The sequence below is a fragment of the Triturus cristatus genome, chromosome 5_1 (genome assembly GCF_964204655.1).
Source record: "Triturus cristatus chromosome 5_1, aTriCri1.1, whole genome shotgun sequence".
Taxonomy (NCBI): Eukaryota; Metazoa; Chordata; class Amphibia; order Caudata; family Salamandridae; genus Triturus; species Triturus cristatus.
In genome coordinates, this window is record NC_140587.1 from 772,476,062 (window position 1) to 772,498,092 (window position 22,031).

The window sequence follows — 22,031 nt, forward strand, 5'->3', positions numbered from 1 at the left end:
AATCATAAGAAGGATAACACTGGAAAAAATAGACACCCGCAGGTGTGAACACAGGGTCCGTAAACATATAATGTAAAGTAACGAGAAGTCATCGTACAATGTAGTGAAAGACAAACTGCACTGCATAGTACACACCACCCGTGAGTGACTACTCACACAAGTATTAGAAAGAAACAAACACACTTGCGAAGAGGAACCAAATGTAACGATGTCTGGGAGTAAAACACATGCTAAAAGTAGTAAACCAGACATGCATGTAAAAGAATAAGCATTTGCAGCAAACAGCCATTTTCATCAAGTTCCAGTGACGTGCCAGAGTCACACAGAAACAAGAAAACAACGAAGGGGTGTCCACCGAAAGATGAATAAATACAGATGCCGCATGCCGCTGGTGGATAGCTCTTCATAGAGTGCTTGAAGTAGTTTGCCACTTGAACATAGAGAACATTAACGGAGACCTGAAGAATAGAGATCAACGTCATCTTACGCACAGACTTGTCATAACTTTTCTTCAAACATGAAGTAGAACGTCCACTTGTGGACCCCATTTAAAAGTCAGGTACATGCACGACAGGAAAAGAAGAGAGAGTACCTGTAGCATCACGGTGCTTCCTAAAACCATCCACTGAAGAACAGGTGTGGTGGCGTAGAACAGCTGAAACATCATACTGCAAAATTCATGCTGAGAACAAACCGTCAACAAGCTTTATTGACACGACACAAACGTAGTTGATGAAAAGCAGGACTGTAACAGGCAGCATTGTAAACCAGAAGCGTGGTTGGCAACGTGAAGGGAAACACGCTGAAATGGCATGAAACCAAGTAGTGCAGAACTGCCAAACCTAAAATGGCGGTACGCATTAAAGACGCCGCGCCGGATGGTTTGCAGCAACAACGTGCGCCAAAACGTCCTCCACAGCATGGAGCTTGAAGAATGCGCACACGTCATAGGAGACAGCACGGAGGCATCGCAAGTATGGAAAGGCCGCACGTGATGAGAATGTGCGCGCAGTGAGGGGCTCGTGCTATGTTCAAATGTCAGCGGTTCAACTGCCATGGTGCAGCAGCAACCCCTACAGGTATTAAAACACCAAAATAAGATGCCCCCTCTCACCGGAAAACGTAGAAAATCAGTCTCTGGTACATTCACCCCCCCCCCCCCCCCCCCCCCCACAAAAAAAAACCACACCGGCTCACCACAGAACACACGAAAAATCGCTCTGGTAGTTCCTTTGGGGAAGCGGATAGACCCACCTGCGGTGCAGCTTTTCCCAAAACAAGTTGTACCAACTGAGTCCAACAAACTAGTCTCGTAATCTGCAAGATCATCCACACTGCAGAAGGTGCACACCTTGTTGTGCCTGTGGGAAACTTGTTTCTGGAGAGACTGTTTAATAGCATTTCCTGTGGGAAATGGCTAGCGCACACATGAAACAGGACACTTCTTCACCAGACAGTGTAGATGACGATGTGTAGCAATGAAGACAGTAATACAGGCTTACTTTCACTGAAAGCACAGCACAGGACGCAGATGTTGAATAGAAGGCTGCAGATGTTGTTGAATGGCAGTCTTGTAGTACTTCCCCAGACGCACAGGGACAACTGGCAGACTGCTGTGGGTGACCGATGTAGAGGTCACTGGTGGGGTCAGGGATGCCAGTTGCCTTAGCTTAACTTGAGGTGATCTGTTGCTTGAAGTTGCTTGAGGTTTGATGATCTGTAGCTTGAGGTTTGATGAGGTTAAAGACGCAGGTTCACATCAAAATCGTCGCCAAAAATTGTAGTGATCAGGGCCACACAAGTAGAGGTGGTTCAGAGAGGTTTATTCAGGATAGTTACAAGATTAGAACAAGACCCCACCAGGAGCAGCCAGCATGCTGCTCAGCCCAGCCAACTGTGACTATTTCACTCCCAACATTCCATGTTATGTCTTTACACCAAGATTCCATTGGCAGGGCTAGAATAACATCAGAGTCAAGATACAACAATATGGTGTTTATATTAACAAATGCACAGGTATCCAAATCTGGCAGTAACATTTCTAACTATTACCCAATTCAAAAGAACTTGGTTTATCAACACTAGAAGGCTGAAAGGTTTAAATGATAATGCTGAGTATAAATTTACCAATATGCGGGTCAAATGTATAATCTTACTCGGTTTGCAGCCTGTGACCCTCAGGGACACGAAGATCTCTGTGGCAAGCACAATAACGACCGTGCTATCTTAACGTAAAGCCTCTTTCCTGCAGGTTACTACACACATATCTCTGTAGAAACTCAACATCTTGAACTAACTTACTGCGACTGTAACTTGTGACCTTTTGTTTACACACAAATATTTCAACATTTGCTCAACACTTAACAAGTCCATTTGGGCTCTTTTCATACACAACACTTCATGTTTTGCTAGTTCTGAACAGCAGATTGTATAACCCATTCTAAAATATGCTTTATTTAGGTCTGTAAAATGTTGGGGTGGAAAGTACCTTGCATAGCTTTGGGGAACCAGGCTGCCCTGCCTTGTGTTATTTCCGCGCAGTCTACTTCGTTTTTACCTCATCGTGCTGGGCAGTCATACAAGGCCACCGAGGGTTCACCTTGATTATTGATTTCAAGACCCTAGAACTGTCATGGCACCACAGGACCTACTTCCCTCTGTACCTGGGCTTTGTGAGTCTGTCGGTGGTGACAATGTGCGTGGTAGTGTAGGGAAAGGACGTTTGACCTGTACCCTTTAGGGGCAGTTGGATACTGGCCTACATCATGTACCAGGATCCTTTGCTTCCATGTATGGAGGGTGTTGGGGCTGTGACTGTCCATTGAAGGACTCTTGAGAGCATTCACTTTCCTGTAGAGACTTGGTTGCCAGCCGGATGCGGAATTTCCCACGCCACACTGCGCCACTATATAATTTTTCGTTCTGAATTGAAACACGTTTCTACACGTTTCAGCCTGGGATCTTCCAACCTATGACATACAGGCGATCCCTTTATCCTGAGTAGGCCTCTTCACGGCTATTCGTCCAACACTGGACACACCACCAATGCCTTTTACCTTGGCATGACGTACATAGTGCTTCTCATCGTCCTGAAGAAGCCCATGTTTGGGCGAAACGCGTTAGCTGTCTATACTGATGCAAACTGCGTACATTTGAAATAAGAAACAAAGACTGCAATCAATGACTTCTTGCTTATCTACCTGTATATTTTAGATCGTTTTGCATGCTAATATTGCCTCTCATACTCCCTTCTTGAATGACTCTTGAGAGCTATGCTGCCCTGGGGCCTGTTATATTCCTGGTCTCTGTTATTTGCATAATTTTCCTTAGGAAGCTTGACAATCATGCAAGCTCTGAGGGTCTGTCCTATTTACTGGATTGAGGCACCAGAGCTTTATTCTGAGACTGAGGCGCATCCAAAGTCAGGGTCGGACTGGGAACAAAAGCAAGCCCTGGTCAACTGCTCAGCTGGCCCCCCCTGGGGTGAGGGGTTAGTGCAGCCGAGCAGTTTGCGAGGGCCGGTTTCAGCCAATTTTGTTACAGGGGGCCGATATTGCCGACCCCCGGTAACAAAAACGGCCCCCAAGGGGCAAAAACCGGTCCCCACCCTAGTGGCCTACCGGGGAAACGCCCGGTGCCCGCTTTGGCCAGTCCGGCCCTGTCCAAAGTGCAGCCCCTTTAAGAAAGTTGCTACTGCCCTACCTGCCTGTGCTTTGTGGGATGGGTGAAGTTGTCAGCGTGAACAGTAGTGAAGGAGCTGGCCTTTTATACCTCTTCCCTTCATGGGGTGTTGCCTACTGGTCTTCCCCAAATAAAGTTTTGACAGTCTCCCATAACGGGGGTGTTTTCCTTACAGATATGTCGGGGTGTATGAAAGGTTCATGTCCACGTATTTGTACAGTCGAGTGTAAAGTCTGTGGACGTCTACTTAAGTGCATGGTGGAGTCCATTTTGACTCCCCATGTGTGCAATTTAAATAGGCGGATAATTTTCCCTGAGTTTGCGAAGGGCTTTACTGACCCAGGAACCCAGTCTTTTGCATTCCTTTCCACCTGCCCTGGTATAAAGTACATGCCCCAGAAAGCTGTCGAGTTTCCCAGGTCCACGCATGAGCAGCTCATCTAGTACAGGTTTTTAATTTGCATTCTTGAGCTTATGGTACGGATTGTCTAAGAATAGTTTATCCCATTAGAAAATCCGTACTACAAGCCCAAGAATGCAAATAAGAACCTGGACGGGATGAGCTACTCTCGCATGGACCTGCAAAACTTGACAGTTTTCTGTGTCTTGTACTGCTTAGGACCAGAAATACATACCATATATAGGTTTATAGACTGGCGGGCTATTTATATAAAATGCACGAGAGAGCGAGAGTCAAGAGACCGTATATACCTTTTAAAAAGGGGATTCACAAATTGTCCTAGAACCGGACAGTTCACAGTTCGTGGCAGGATGACCTGCTACTATTAGCCTTGTGGTAAAGTCACAGAAATGTTGCTACTTTATGTTGCAATTTGCTTCTACTCTTTTAAGTATTGTTGAATGGAAAAAATATGTCTCAGCCGTAGGGCTCCTGGGTTATGTCCAAAAGCCTTAGATGTGTAGCTAAAGTAGGACCGTGCCATGCCAGAGTGTGTGGTGTAGAGTCCAAGCCACAGGAAAATTCATGCAGACAGTTGCAAGCTGCTTTTGCCTCTATGTAGTTCAAAGTAGGTGGTAGGTCGCCTATTGCCCCCGTGACACTGGGAAAAGTTACATAGGTAAATAGGACTGCGGCTGTGCGAAGACCATCCCAGATCATTGCAGCACACAAAATGATACATTTTCGAAATATAACTAGTCCTATGGTAGTAAGTGCTTTGCCCAACTCGGTATAAAGTGTGGCTTAAAGTGTCAAAAACAATGGTTTAGAATGCCTCACATTAACACACTGAAAACATGGAAATGTCGCACATAAGCAAAATTTACATTTGGGAGGTATGCATAATGTAGATAAAGTTACAACACTTTTGTAAGATAGCACAACGTGTGACATACCTGCTTTGCCACGGATTCTGATGCTTCTTTTAGTTTTGACTGCACTAGCACTTTAAAGATGGCTATAAACAGTGCAGAAGGGTTTAATCCACCAGGTGGTGCTAGAGACACTCTCAGTTGGCAGCTGTAGGCGTCATAGCAGCACTCCAAATGTCCATTCTTCTTAAGGTCCTGTTTGTGTTTCAATTTCCCATGCACCTCCTGGGTTATTGCAATAGATTCCTTTGATTGGGCAGAGAGTGAGAATTACTTTAGGTCAATGTATTCCCCTATGCTACTGCGCTTCTTTATGACTGGATCCACCAAGAGACTGACAAAGCGTGGTGTATGATCGACCACACTGAGTGGGAGGCTGCATTGGGAGGCGCTGTGGCTGCCTGAAAGTCAGAGACTCAGAATGGTATATCTCTGCTACAAGGACAACCCTGAGAGAGTATGGCCAACTACTCAAACAGTGTGACCTTCTACTTTGCCTCACTATGGGACAACACAGACTTCAATCCAGGCCTGGATAGATGGATTATTGTGAAGTTGAAGGAAGGTGGTTGCAGAGTTCTGAGGCACCTCCCTCGTGCTAAGCAATTTATTTGACTAGCTATAGAACGACTTTGGGTTGGGCAAGACAAGATGGTATTGATGGACACCTCTTAGTCTCTGGGTCCATCAGCCTTCAGTTAAAAACAAACCCCCTAGGCATCTCACCCACATTGACAAGTTACTGATTAGCCTAACTTAAGGGACACATACTCTTTCTAAACTCTTTGGTTTTCTTACGACTTGGAGGGTTTGAGATATAATTAAGTTGCAGAAGGCATGAGAAAGGGAACTGGGGATACACTTGTATGCTGCCATTTGGAAAGAACTATTGGCAAGAGCGATCAACTTTGCCACCTGTACAGACTGGAAGGAGGCACTATAGACAACTTTAATATGATGGATACTGCTACCTGCAGAGTACTCAGGTTTTGAATATCTCAAAATACCAGACTGGATCCAAAAACTTTTGTTCTAGCTCTCCACTACCAGTAGGTGGCTTTTGCACCATCTCAGCACTGGGAAAGGTGAATACATGACGACATTGGATCCATATATTGCCACCCTAGTGCAGCAATGTCAGTTCCCTTTTTTCCTTGCTCTCTGACGAGGATCCTGAACTGCTGTCCATGATTTTTCACATTCCTTCTATGGATTTCTTGCCTTTTAACAAACATTTTCCATCTGTGCAATGCTTAGGGATGTCTTCTCCTAAAAAGTCAGGTTTCAAGCATTCCTGCAATAGATAGATGTCCATATTCAACCCCATGAGGTCTGGTTGTGATGACTGGGCTGAACAATGACTCTAAAGTCATGCGACAAATGCAGCTTCATGCACACCAAGGTCATCAAGCAGTGTTAGTCTGAACTGTTTATGACCTGCCCATGCATCGAGCATCTGATTAGATGCTGGTCGATGTGAGCCTTGATGCCGCTTTCTTCGTCCTTCTCCAAAAATAGCAGGAGGAAGCACAAGAAGAAGATAAGAAGGAACAATGACTCATGAATGCAGCTCGTGATCTCAGGGTAGTCACCTCAATGCTCTCTGATTTGGAGCTGGAGCTTGCTGACATCACTCTGCATACACTGGTGCCCACCAGGGTGCCATTTCAAGCCTGCTGTTGGCCTCTGTGGCTTTATTACCATTCTCAACACCAGCTTTAATGATGGCTAACTTGGAATGTTAGGCGCTTGGAGCTGATGAGACTCAGGTCTCCCATTCCATGATGGAGTTGTACAGGCAAGCAGATTTCCCTCTGGTGTGCCTCTAACCCCATGGGACCACTTGGGGCCCCGTGTGAATATACGCAAACGGGTCTGCCATCAGTGCTGTATGATCCCAGTGAAACCTCTCTTGGAATGCCTCCAGCGCAGACTGCAGCCATTCCAGTGCCGACGCCTATGCCAGTGGCCCATCCACCGGAGCTATTACCAACATCACCTCTGGTGACGCCAGCAGTGGCTCTGCCACCGGCATCAGTGTGTCCACAGTAACAGCCAGCAAAGACCCATGTGATTCTTACGGGTTTGGGATAGAGTCCCGAAGACTAGTTGAAGCATCCAAGTACAGAGAAGAATCACAACAGGGACCACATCGCACCAATGTTATTGGCAAACCTTAGACGAGTTTTTTGGATCAGACTGAAGTGTTCCCTCATTATGGTGATAACAGCAGTGAGATGACCAATTTGCTGCCTTCTACATCTTCAGACTCTGTTAATTACCTGGTGTTATGAAATGCCAGTGAGCGGGGCACATCACCTGAGATGGAAATGGTGTGTCCTTCAGGCCTTGCTTCTCTGGAAGTGACTTCCTTCCATGCTGTCTTGAGAAAGGCATCACAAGTTTTGGAACTGTCCCTACTGACATTGTAGACCAGGTCCACATTTTAACTGGGGTCTTGCAGCTGCCTTCTGCTGTGTCTGAGCCACTGCTACCATTTAAACAGGCATTGCTGGTTCTCATCAAGGTGACTTGGGACAAGCCCACTTTTTCCATGGTATTCTAGCTGATATGGGCCGGCCCCAGGGGATCTTACATTCCGATCAGCCTGCCCCTTACTGGAAAACCCTCTAATACAATCCACCTCTTCCACTAACAAAAATTCAGGTGTGTTTGCTACAGCTCCGTGGCCAAAGAATTCAAAAAGGTGGACGCAGCTGGAAAGAAAGGGCCAGCCGTTTGTCCCTTGGGTCTATGAAGGCTGCATGCCGACTTGCCCAGCTATTCCAATGCATTATGGCAGTTATTGTGGTTCCAATTTTATCAGACCATCGAAAGAACCATTTTGCCTAAGTGGTGAGGGACATACATGCCGCCTCAAGACAAATCATCAGGGCAGGCCTAGATATTATGGATTCTGTGGTCTGAGCCGTGGGCTCATCAATAGCTTTGAGGAGGCATGTGTGCCAAGATCCACTGGTTTCTCGAGCGATGTACAGACAAGTCTTTTGGACATGCCTTTCGATGGGGCTCACCTGTTCGTGACAAGGCTGTTTTGGCGTTGGAGAGGTTTAATACAGGAAATACTACGGCCTACTCTTTGTCACTTCAATCCCCTGCTAAAGACAGTGGACATGTTTGCAAGTTTCATCGGTTTTACAAGTGGCTTGCCTTTCACCAGTGTCCATCCTCCCAGCCTGGCAGAGGCAAGAAAAATGGCAGTAAACTCCATCAACACTCCTACACCTTGTCCAGGCCACAACCTGGAAAGTCGCTTCTCTTTAGAGAATGTGTGAGCAATGGAGGGATAGCGTCTTACTTTCTACAGGCCTGGAAGCCATATCATTGAGCCAGTGGGTCTTTCAGATCCTATAAAGCAGTTATGGCCTGCCTTTACAACTGGCATCTCACCGGGTCTCTCCCCTACAGTTGGATCAGCTGCGGGTACTGTATTAGAAGGTGGCAGCCCTGCTGCTGAAAGAAACAGTGAAGTTGAGCCCAGAGCAGGGTATTAAACTGAGGTGCTATTCCAGGTACTCCTGGTTCCCGAGAAGGATGTCAGTCTGCATCTGATCCTAGACCTTAGGCTCTTGAACTTTCACCTGTGCAAGGAAAAGTTCAGATGCTGTCCCTTGCTGAGCTTCTTCTGGTGCTGGAAGCAGAAGACTGAATGGTGTTCCTCAACTTGCGGGCCACATATTTCCACATACCATTCTTTCATCGACTCTAGGCTACTCAACATGGGCTCACCACAGCTGGTGTCAGACCACCTACAGGAGACAGCATCCCTGTTGTTCGGTTAGGATTATTCCATCAACATTCCCTCACTTATGGCCTTCTCAGTACCACCTGTTCATAAGGACATTGCTGGACACTGCATTTCTGAGAGCCTGCCCTCCTCCTCAGAGGACCCAGGACTTTTGGGATATGATTTTGATGTTTCAGGAGGCAGTTCAGGTTGTAGTCCTGATAGTTCTTTGCCTTTTAGGACTGCTGGCTTCTTGCATCCTACTGGTCACAAATTCACACAGGCACATGAGAGTTTACTGTGGTGTTTTGTGAGCAGTGGTATCAGAACCAGGGAGGGCCAGACATCATCAAGATTTCTAGGGGCACTGTAGCAGACTTGCTCTGGTGGTTGGTAGAGGAGCACCTTGCACAAGGGATGTCCTTTTGGCTGTCCCTCCACACCCCAGCAGTTGCCACTGTAGTGATGGACGCATCCACCCTAGGCCAGAGTGTGCACCAGGAAGGCCTGAAGATCAGCGCCCTTTGGTTGCCAGAGGAGCAGGTTCTGCACATTGACCTGCTCCACCTGCAGGCTATATGTCTGGCCTTGAAGGTGTCCCTCCTTTCGTGTTTGGTTTGTCTGGGTCTCAGTGGACAACAGGACTGTGATGTGGTATGCCGAAACATAGGGAACAGTTGGGTCTCCTCTTCTCTGCAAGGAAGCTCTGAGACTCTGGGTCTGGACATATGTGCATGGAATATGGCTAGTCGCCAACCATCTCGCAGGCTCTCTGAACACCAGCGCCCACAGCAGGGGCATAACTTCACGGGGTGTATTGAGGTGGACCACGTCCCCAAATACTTTTCAGAGTCGAATGGCTGGCATGACAGGTCGGTTCTTGTCACAAGTTGAAACCCAAGCGGTCATTGAGTTGAAATTTTTGAAACTAGTGATGCTTGCCAACACAGTTGTCTTGTACAATGCGGAATGTCTTGAGGCTTCTGTGGCACATTGGCACTCAGGATGCACTTAAATGCGGCTTCTGAGAGTGTGTGTCTGTCCCAAATAAAATTGCTCGACTCCCCAGTCACCCGCAGGTAATTTCTGGCGTCTCGTTCCATGATTTGTGGGGCAGGTTCCTGCTTGGTGGTGTTCAGGGCCTGCCTCCCTCCTCCCATGCAAGTCGGATTTAAAGAAGCATGGCTACCCCCACATCGTATGTGTCATCTTTCCTGCAGACCCAGGTACCCCTGTGTAGGCAGCTTGAATGTTTCACTAACAATCCTACAGTTAGCCAGCTGCAGTAGTCGTGGAGTGCAGGTCCCTAGGAGCCATCCTTTCAGCCGAGCTGCTTCTGTTGGGTTCCTAAGAGCTTCTTTCACAGACCTCTTCCGCCTCAGACAGTGCAAAGAACCAGAAGCTCACATACTGGCCTTGCTGCAAATAGGATTGTTTTGTAATGTACATCACATTTTGATCATTGTATGCCTCCCTTCTAACTATAAAAGATTTTTCTTTAGGGTGATTTGCTGTGATATTATCCACTTGAGTATGATTTGTAGTGATGGTGTTTTGTTTGAGATATTTAATCTCATTATAAACTTTTATAAGAAAAATGCACAGGAGTCAGAGCCCTGCTGCAGGGAACTTCTATTTAGCTTTTGTTTATAGATTCAAATCTCAGCGGGACCTACTCTGCCCTTTATCTGTATACGGTAATTAAAATGAGCACTTCTTACAGTGGTTGCAAGAAGACCCACATGGCACAGAGAAATGGATGGCCCATTTGTGACTGGTGCTCTATTAAGATAATGCACTTTAATATTTGTGGTCTTATTTCCCCATATTTGGACTAAAGAAATTCCAGAAATACTAGTTTGCAGGTCCTAAATCTTGGAAAAAGCAACTGAAAAGAACACCTTCCAATATTCTTTCTAGGAGTGTCAATCTGTGCTTTAATGCTTTTACTGAGTCATTTTCTAATATTTATCAGATTATGTGGACAAAACTGCTTTGTTCCATTCACATCGAAAGTGTCACACATATCAGAATCTTCACTCTACATCCCGAGGGGGACTATAATATGTCTTTTGAGGTTGAATGGTCTGGCACTGCCCTTCCTACCATCCAGGATTCGCCGCTGGCTCACTTTGCTGATACCATGGGGCTCATGGATCTCTGGCATTGCCACTACCCAAGTACTAGAGATTACTCCTATTACTCTTGGATGCATAGAGTGTTTTCTAGGGTAGACTACATCTTCACGCTGGCTGGGGAGCTGGAGGCGATCCAGCGGGCGGAATACCTAGCCAGGGGATTGTCTGACCATGCCTCACTTTGGGTCGTCCTGGGACAGAAGCCCTGTGGCAATGGGCTGGGATGGAAACTGAACGCTTGGGAGGTGCATCATGAGACTGTTGCGCGCGAACACCGAGTAGATACTGAACTCTATTTTGCGGAAAATAAAGACTCTGTGACCTCTGCAGTAATACTATGGGAGGTATATAAGACCATATTGAGGGATCGGGCCCAAAATACTAAAGCCTTTAAGAAAAAGAAAGCCATATTAGAGGTGGAGAAACTAGAATCACAGCTGAGACATGAGGACCAGTGGTACACTGACCCGCCAGACCCAATGATCATGAGGCACATAGAGGCCCTACGTGGGGAATACTGTGCACTGATACACAACAAAGCACGTAACTTAATATTGGCCACCCAGCACCGTTTCTACAATACAAGAGACAAAGCGGGAAAATTCCCAACATGGCTTGGCCGCCAGGAGTTGGAAGCCTGATGCATAAGACAAAAAGAGGGGCAGATGGCGCTATTCATACTGTGGATAAGTAAATAGTGGGCACATTTGCTGCTTTATATGAAGCCCTATATAGTGGACGCCAGTTGGCCACACAGGCGGACATAGAGGAATACCTCAATGTCGTCCTGGTCCCAACCCTCTTGGAGGTAGACCGCGAGGCCCTGGAAGCAAAGATCCCCCTCTCGGAAATACAGTCAGCTATTACTAAACTGAACTCAGGCAAAATGCCTGGCCCCAATGGCATCCCGGCTAAGTTTTTCAAGAAAAATGCAAATATACTAGTTCCTCATCCGCTTAATTTGTTTTTCCAAGCCCGAATGATGGTGTACTCCCGCTCGATCTGCGCAAGGCCACGATATTCGTGATACATAAGCCATGGAAACAGATTGACAGGTGTAGTTCGTATCAATTTATTTTGTTACTTAATATAGGAATCAAAATACTGGCCACTGTGTTGGCTACGAGGCTCATAGGGATTATCACCCTCCACCCCCACTTGTTCACAAGGATCAATCCGGCTTTATGCATGCGCACAACTAGACATAACCTCCGAAGACTACACAACTTGTTGGTAGAGGCCCACACCCACTGGGACCCCCACATATATGTATCGTTAGATGCTAAAATAGCATTAGAATCTGTCCATTAGCCGTTTATGATGCAAGCATTGTGGACATTTGGATTTGGTCCTCAATTTTTAATATGGGTGTCACTGGTCTACCAGGCGCCCATGGCTGCGGTGCGAGTCAATGGTGTTCTTTTGGCGGAATTCACTATACGGACGGGATAGGTTCCAGTATTTGGGAATTTATGTAACATGACCCCCAGAAAGATACCTCGAGCGGAATCTCCTTACGGTACACACTGCATTTCACACAGACACGGGGTGCTGGACGACACTGCCTTTAACTATACTGGGGTGGGTGGCTAAGTTTAAGATGGTTACCATTTCGAAATTTCTATACGCCCTGCAGAATGTTTACTACACGATACTAGATGTGTTCTTTGTTCAGATAGACATTGAGCTCAGGAATTTATTATGCAATAGTGAGCATCCCAGGGTGGCCCCAAAGACCTTATAGGGAAATCAATATAATGGAGGTATTGCACTCCCTGATGCCCGTGCCTACTATTGGGCATCTCATATGATTGCCATAAATGACTTGGACTATGCCTCCTGAGATCATCCCATCTATGCACTAGAAAGGACCAGATTCTAAAAGCACTCCTGTCAACATTATCTTTATGGGGGTACGGAGATGTGGCATTTCCTACTGGCAACCCAGGTAGCGATTGAGGCTTGGTTCAAATCAAATAAATGCATTGAGTGGGCTGGTAAGATCACCCAGGAAACAACCTTATGGCTGGGGAAGACCTATTAGGAACTGGGTAAGCTGCGGGGCTTTGGGACCTAGGACCTCATCGGTATTTCTAAAGTAGGAGATCTCATAGAGAAAGTGGATGTTATTTCTTTCCAACCCCTTCAGAAGGCCTATCAACTCTGTGAAACACAATAATTCAAATACCTACAACTATGGCATGCATGGAGGGCGGAGGGCCTGGCAATGGACTTTCTGGAATATGCACCCCTAGAGGGTAGGCTTCTGATGGTGGAGTTGGCTGACAAAGCGGTTTCCCTGGTCGATAAAACCATTAATCATAACAAACCAGACACCCTGAAGAAGTTGAGGGCCAAATGGGAAGCTGAAATGGGGGAGCTTGATGATCTGAACTGGGAGGCAGCCTTGATGCACTCTAGGTAGGTGGATATTAAGTCCAGATTGAGGCTTATCCAGTTCAGAATCCTACATAGGGTCTGCTACAACCGGGCATGCTTGTGTGAAAGCGATGTCCCCGGAACATTTGCGATGCAGAGGCCATACACTGTGGACCTGCTCGGCCATTCAAAAATATTGGCACAACATAGTGCATAAACAGAGTAAAGTAATAGCCACGACACTCCTTATGGACCCCAAATATATACTTCTGGGTATACCTACTGATGTGGGCATCCCATGGACAAAACAACTTTTCTCTAATCTGGGACTCGTGGTGCCAAAAGGGGATGTGGCCAAAAATTGGGGGCATCCACATTGCCAAATCTGGCAGAGTGGAGGGGGGGAATGGACCTATATATGAACAGCAGAAAAAATTACATTTAACAGCATAGGGTGCCTGCATAAATTTCCTAAATTCTGGGACGGATGGATGAAGTTCCATAATTTGGAGGTATTGGGAGATACATCTGGGAACTTACCTGCCTAATCTAATGTTATATTCCACGACTCTCCAACCTTTTCTGTAGTGAGAGCTACTTCTAATCAGTGAAAACATTGTGAGCTACTGAAGGCTAAACAACTCACAGATTGTTACCTGACACCCCCACGCCCAACTTCATTGACTTTAAGGCCAATGCCCATAGATCCAGATACTGTGGTTTGATTAAAAAATTGTTTGACTAAGGACACTGACAGGGTTGCCATGTGTGTCTGTGAAACTGTGGTCTTTGGGTATGTATGAACATGTGTGCATATGAATGGGATATATGTGTATGAGTGACTGAGAACCTGTGTCGTATGCGCTTGTGGCACAGGAAATACCTTTCACCATATGTGGCACCGTTATATGTATAACACAAACAGAACCATTTGTTTAATGGGATTAATTTAAAGTGCAAAAAGATGTTCCACAAAAGTTTTCAAAATGATGAACATTTTTATGCACTTTAAATTTCTCACATTTAAAAAAACAACTGTATTTTTCAGTTCTACATGTCACAGTGTTTACTGGCCATTAGAAGCTAGAGGCTTGCTATTTGTAAATGCAGCACTTTGAAATCGGAGAAAATTAAAATGAAGTGTTAACTTAATCATTAATGTAACATAATTTCCTCCCATTCAAAAGCATTCCGAAACACCATTTTGTTCTCATTCTCCAATACTGAGTTGACAATGACTTTTATTGGAGGGCTAAATATCTCAGTGCTTCAGTTCTTCACTTCTGTTCCCCAGCCTGGGTCATAAATCTGACTGTGCACTGCTCATTATCAGGCCCTGCTATCTGCAGCCTGATGATAATAATGTAAAATAAGCACAGCCTTCAGTTAACTTTAACAGGAAAATGTGACCCTGTGCTTATTTTGAAATTAACTCAAGGCTGTGAGCTACTCTGAAGGTGTCTGTGAGCTACTGGACCAACTGCTTGGAGACAGCTTTGTTTATTTGTGCAAGAATGAAATAATCTCAAGGGCCCCTAGCAAACATTTTCCAAGGGTGCATAATTTTGCCTTGACTACTGCAACAACCCTCAATGTCAAGCAACACAGCACCCATTTCTATGCTTTGTTTCTGTTTGCTTTGTATATGTTAGTTAGATGCTGCCATCCGACCTACCAATTAGCCCTGACATGTCATCTCAGCTGTCCTTATTCTTACATTACAAAAGGGGTACAGCAATGTACACACTGTTTGCTAGTAAGAAAGAGCAACAAGTGCCAAGCCATGCACACAGCAGAGGCACACGTGCATACATACTAGTGTGTATCAAGTGAATGCGGCAATGCATTGAGCCATTTCCTAAACACAACACTGTGCCATGTGATTGGCGTATGGCATTGACTAGTATGTCTTTGTTACATAACTGGACTGTATTGTGTGTTCTTGGGTAGGGTAGGGATCTGCACATTTTTATTTTTGCATTCCCATCAAAGTTTTGCAAAGCTCTAGGATATTAGCCTTTGTGAAAGGGCCATGCCCATAAACATCACCCCGCCTGCCTCCTATAGCCCATGTATTGCCTTTTAGTTGAGTACACAGCCTGCTTGTTGCGACATTTCTGACTCACCCCCCCTGATATAATACTGACTAATCTACGCCCCTGGCCGACAGCCTCAGTCAGTGTCATCTTGCTGGTCATGAGTGGTGCCTCCAGCCAGAGCTAGTTCAGAGCAGCTTTTCCTCGTGGCAGTTACCTCAGGTGTACATCTTCACCACTTGCAAGAACGCTCACTTCCCTTGCTTCTCTGCCTTCCAGGATGCGTTTCAGTAGAGGTGTCATTTTCCACTTCACTGCTCATTTCCTCTCATATTTTTTTTTTTTCAGATTGTTTTTTTTTTTTTTTAAATAATTTTTATTTAATTTTGTTAATCACAGTTGCAGTTATGCTTACATTAGTGACGATGCCATTACAATCAGAAGATACATTCATACATTAACAAGAAAACTGGTCACTTTTAGATATCGTCCATTGCTCGGTCTCCATTCCGTCTCATTTCCAGTTCTCTCGTTGGGGAGATACAGAGATTGCCACGGTATACATTCCGTTTCCTCTCATATTTTTGATTCCTCTGGTTTTGAAGGAGCTATGTAAGGGCCGGGCCATTCTGATCCCCCCAGACTGGTCAAAGAGGGCGTGGAGTGTGGGCCTCCTGTGACTGCCTGTGCCTCCTGTTCCGATTGCCTCACAGAGGGGACATCCTCTCACAGTCAAGGGGAGGTCCTGCACCCCAATCTACAGAACCTCCACCTTAACACCTGGGTACACCTGAGCTCCATCCATCTGCTGCAGGAGGTGGTTGATGTTATATTATCAGTTTGTTGACCTTCCACAAAATCGGTCTATTCAGGAAGGTAGAATTGGTTTATTACATGGTGTGGGGAGCAAAGCATTGATCTGCTGAAGGCATATCTGTCGGAGGTTCTGTCTTTTGCTAGCCAGGCAGGGGTGTGTGGTTGGCACACTCCAAGGCTACATTGCTGCTCAGCCTTCCTTATTTTAATCTGTGATTGTCATCAGATGTTTGAAGGGACTTGCGTATGTGTTCCCCCTATAACCATTGTGATACCCCAATGGGTTCTGCATCTAGTTTTGACTTCTTTGATGATGGCTTTGTTTAAACACCTAGGTAATTGCAGTTAAAGCTTGTAACTATTAAAACTGTTTTTCTTATGGCTATTTTGTTGAAAGATGTTTGCGAATTGCAGACAGTGTGTGTTCATCCACCCTTCACATTCATCTATCCAGACTAACTTGTATTAAGAGCTAAAGCAGCTTTCCTGTCTAAGATTGAGACCCCCATTCCATCAGGGACAATCTATCACTCTTCCCACCTTCTTTTCTCCACCCCACCCCACTAAGAAGAAGGAGAGACTACATTGGGTGAACCCTCATAGGGCAGTTAGCCACTACATCCATTGGGCGAGTTTGACAACCAACTCTTCAATGGGTATCTAGGCAACAAAAAATGGTCCAGAAGAGGATCCGGATCATCCTATGCATTAAAGTGTGCTATGCCACCCGAGGAAATCTATGCTCATTCCCCAAGGACAAGGTGGAGCCTTAAACGTCAGTGCTGGCCAGGCAGGCCAAGGGTGTTTCCGTGGTTGAGATTTGCTATGCAACAACATGGGTTTCCGTTCACACATTTTGCAAAGCGCCTTTGCTTGGACTCAGAAGTGAGAAGGGAGGGCCGTTTCGCTTGTTGTGTGCTCTAGGATATTCTTGTCTAACCACTTCTACAGATCCGTCCCCTAAACAGAAGGTACTGCTTATGTATGTCTTCATAAGATGAGGACTCTGCAAGTATAAGTATCCGTCAAAAGAAAATGTTACTTACCTTTGTAGCTCTTTCTGGTGGATACCCGTTCCACCTGCAGATTCCTTGCCCATCCTGCCCACCTCCCTGTTCTGAAGGTTAGTCATAGGTTATTGTGTTAAGGAGGTTTCATGTTAGTTGGTTGCACTGTACGCCCACAAGTGATTTGTTATTATCCTTATCACCGCCTTCAAGGACATTGAAATAATTGACAAGGAACTGACACTGGTGTGCCATTGTGGTGCTATGTGGATTCATTGCCATCATGTCTGCACGGTTTATGGTGCTGAAATGGAGCCAGTGTCAGCTACCGGTGGAGGAGTGGTATGACAAATATTTCCAGATCCAATCTGACGTCTGAGGATATTGAAAAGGTTAGGATTCTGCAGGTAGGTAGACTGTCCACTAGAAACATGGTTACCAAATGTTAGTAACTTTTTCTGCAGATGATATTATAATCTGACTTGTCTCATGCTATTGACAGCTCCAGCAGTGGTGAGAGCTGACAGAGCTGCAGAAGCGAGGGTACCCTCGCCCACATTATATGGTACTATCCACCCATTGCTTCCTTCCGGGGTAAAAAAAAAAACACACTGGCTCTAGGTGGGTCCCTTGAGCGGAGGTGATTTTGCTGGGAGGATCCTCAGAAGCAGAATATTATCTGGAGTGTACTCTGTGGGGAAACTGTCCCATGTATGCTGCTTGCAGGCAAATGTGATTTTGACTAGGTGGGCAACAGTAATCCAGTCTGACAATACGTGGTGGCAGAGGATTTTTGGGTTCCTGGGAATGGAAAAATTGAGTTCTATGGCCCAGGGACGGGGGCATACCTTTCGAAAACAATGTGGCACGTTACTTTCTTATCTGGCTAAAAACTTGTAAGTGGTTCACAGCCCACAGAGACTGGGGTAGTTGGTCATTCTGGAAATTTCTGAATTGTGTGACACCCGAGATGACGGGGGCGGTGGGGCACAAGCCCGCTTAGTTGTTACGTTATTAAAGAGTAGCTCTATGGTTGGGAGCCAAGGAGTGGTGTCCAGTGATCTTGAAATTAGTGAAGCACCGTTTGAAAGGAGTTGGGGAAGATGAGAGGGACTGTGTGTAAATGTTTCTGCATATAACCGCTTGAGTAAAAGTATATACAAAACTAACCTACCAGGTGGATGAAACTCAGTGCCGAAGCCGTTGGGAGGGGGTTGGAGGGGAGGGGGAGCGGGTGAAGTGGGGAGTGGGATGCAGGGGCATCAGCAACACCTCAAGGAGCACCAGGTGTTCACAGAAGGCTCTTTGGCTGTTGCTCTGAGGGGTCGGTGCAGGTCATGCTACCCTGCCTGTATTTTCTTCTAGAGCTTCTGCCACACAATCCATGTTCTTTTTGTATCACAGATTATATTCATCCCCTCTCTATTGCCAAGCGTACTCATTCTGATGACAAGACTTGCTGGTCTTGCGATCACCCAGTGGCCAACCTCTACCACCTCCTTTTCTCATGTCCTCCTGTCACTTCCTTCTGGTCACAAATCTGGCTTAGAGTTTCGAGTATTTTTGATTTGCACATTCCCCTTTCCAATCCCTTACTCTTTGCAGGTCGTCTATCAGACTCCCTAGATTTATTACCCTCCCAACGAGGATTGTTTGACCTCATGCTAGCCCTTGCTTTTCAACAAATTACTTTAAATTGGAAATGTGCTCATAAACTCTCACTTAAATCGTGGTGGAATAATATATGCCATTACCCTAGATTGGATACTGCTTTTGCCTCATGTCTTAATCCCTGCCTAGACTGAACTTTGTTTTGGTTACCCCTAACTGCTTATTTAGATAAGATTTCAGGTACTCAAGTATCTAAAACTTTCTCTGAAATTTTTTTGCCTCCATGATTTTTCTATTGTACATTTTTGCCGCCTTCTTATCTGGTTTGATATCTTTCTTAGTACAATGGTTTACTTATGAATTGTATTATGCATATTCTTTTTCGTTCTTTCTCTGGCATATTGGTATAGCCGTTTGATATTCAGATATAATTGCCCTTTCTTTCTCCCTCCCTCCCCCTCCCCTTATGTTTCCAAAAAATGATAAACCGCTTTCTAAGGGCATCCTCTGTACATGTATTGCTTCCTTCAGTATTGATTTGGCTTGCCCTAAGTTGTTGTTGTATTTGTATGTTAAATAAAGCTTATTAACCTTAAAAGGAAAGGAAAAGCGTGAAAGTGGCAGTGCCCAAGTTCGATGGTCCAGTGCAGCCCAATGAACCTTTGTTTGCTCTGGAGTCCGGACACTATCACAAGCCACCGCTGTTAAGATGCTTTTGCGACCTGGGGCTGCCAGAAATATCTTAAACTGAGCCCGTGCAAATCCTACTTTACATGTCACCTATATTTACTATATTTGACCTGGCAGCCGCTCGCTCTTCTCTAGAGAGAGCTTGGCTGAGACAAACAATAGTAAGACAGAACCACTCAAGATGTAATAGTAATAACAATAATATGGGAGCTCGTGCAAACAGCAAACTAACCGAGGGGACGTGCAATTTCTTTGGAGTTTCCATCTAACAATGAAGTTTTATTTTGTTAACAAGATAAGGTGTCATAGTTGGTGAAACCAAAACACGATTGACCAGGAGTGGGGAGAGGGCGGGCTAGGGAGGGAGGAAGGGGATGGTTTAATGCAGTTCACTTGTTGATTGGAATGTAGTTGTCTTCTATTGTCAATTTATATTGCCAGATCAATTATTGTGGTGTTACCGACACTATTGATGATCAGTATCCTCGATATTATCGTTCACGAAATGTCACACATAACCATTATAAGTCATATGTATAAGGTTCTTCGTATAAAGGTAAAAGACTGTCTCTGTAGAATGACTGGTACATTTCAAAACTGTTAAAGTCGTCAATAAAGTATGTTAAAAAAAAACAAGATAAGGTGTCGGATGGCATGTTGACTTAAAACAAAAAAAAACTCTGCGACAAATGGGAATCAAAAGATTCATTTCTGATGTGGGCCACTTTCAGATTTAAATGCATTTATTTCAACACATACGATCTGATGTGACTTAGCTGCTCTGTATATACCAGTTATCTATTTTGGGGTCTAGCTAGCGCTATATTAAACTCTCAAATAAATAAACAATTGTAACAAGCAGAGAAATTAACTTAAATTTGTACGACAAATTATTTATTTTTAAACATGCAATCCATAACGTGTGGCAAGGCCTTGAGTAATGGAGGTAAAGAATTGTTGTGGGAGCGATCGAATTAATTTTTGAATTTAACTTCAGTTGATGAAACTAGAATGCAGTGCTTAATTTGTAATAAAATAAGGGCCAGGGTCCTTGTCAGGAGGCCACTGCAGCTTGAACCACCGATTACCAATGCCAGCATTGTTATTGACAGCACCTACACACATATTAACCTTAACACTCCTACAAATGTGATAATTCAGACTATTCCGAGCCCCCAAAGGTATAACAATGGCATGGGTAGCAGGTGTTAGTAGTGTTTAATGTATATTGAATTAATAAACAGCTGTTGTTCTGCTCATCTCTAAATCATACAGACAGCGCCACAATGTGGCACACTGTCATAGGGGCTGGTGTTCACAATTAAGTGCCGGAAGCCACCTGCTCAAATTAAGCACTGGAAAGAACTAGAAGGTCCAAGTGCCCAAACAAAGCAACTTCGGTTCATTGCTCCCACTGGTCGCTTCAGTGATAGAACCTTCCCCTCCACGGTGACCGAAATGGGTTGGTAGTTCTCCAATATGGATGTACAGATATCATTACTTCCAGTTTAAGGTGCCTTGAAGTAGATTGTGGCTCAGCCTCTAATGTATGTATATGTTATATCTATAGCGTGAACCTAGCCAAAAGGCAAAGGAGCGCTATACATGCTCAAAGAGAAGCATAAAGTCAACGAGTAAGAGGCGCGGGGTTGAGGGTGATTAATGCATTGTGATGTAGTGTTCTTTAAAGAGTTGCTTCTTCAACTGTTTCCTAAATTGGAGCAGCGTTGGGGTTAGCCGTGATGGAAACAGGTATATTATTCCAGATCCTGGGTGTATAGCTGGATTGATCGGTTAAACTAAGGGGTTGATTTGAGCGCGCCTTTGCCTGGACATTGCGAACGACTAGGTCAAAGGACTGTGGCTCAGATGACCACAGGTAATATACAAGGCAATTTTAGTCAGTGGAACTTTGTGTGGCAGCTGCCAACCCATGAAAAAAAGATAATTGCTAGTAATTTTGTCTCACGTTGTGGAGAGTGGTGCCAGTAGGGAAGTAGAAGTTGGGACCCCAGCAGTTTCTGCTAAGTGGGGCCTTCATATGTATGGGGGGATATTAACAATCAAAAAAAGCGAAATGCCAATATTTTCTTAACCGCAGTGGCATAATCATGTCACGAAAACGGATTTAAGTAAGGGAATTAATGTATGCTATATTAACGGTCATTCGACCCATAGACAGCCAAGAAAAATGAAAAGGAAAGTGTAGAGAAAGATCCCCGGCTGTAATAGTAATTCATCGATAAGCTCCTCTAAATTACCAAGTTATCAATAATCGAGGCATTTGAACCATTTCTCGAGCAGCCTTTACTGAAGTTATGGTTAAAGAAGGGAAGTCGGACTTTAATGATAGTACACCTAACCAGGTTGGGTAAACCTAGCCTCAAACATGGCTATCATTTTGAAGTTGTGTTTGGTCAAGGGATTGCTCACCCCAGGTGAGAACCAGAGTAACTCAGTTTTTTGTGCCCCAGAATATCACATAGGTAGAAAGTAATTGGAATATTTTAGCAAAATGCAAATTTTCAGTAAAGATTTGTAGTTTTTTACTAACGCAAATCATACTCGCTCATGCGGCAAATGTAAAGGGTAA

General features: G+C 44.9%; 1 protein-coding gene across 7 annotated transcripts in view; it reads left to right on the forward strand.

The window, feature by feature from the left end:
- SLC35D4 (solute carrier family 35 member D4) overlaps window positions 1-22,031 on the forward strand; it is a 642,891-nt gene that overhangs the window by 348,862 nt on the left and 271,998 nt on the right. The gene's annotated exons all lie outside the window — the stretch shown is intronic.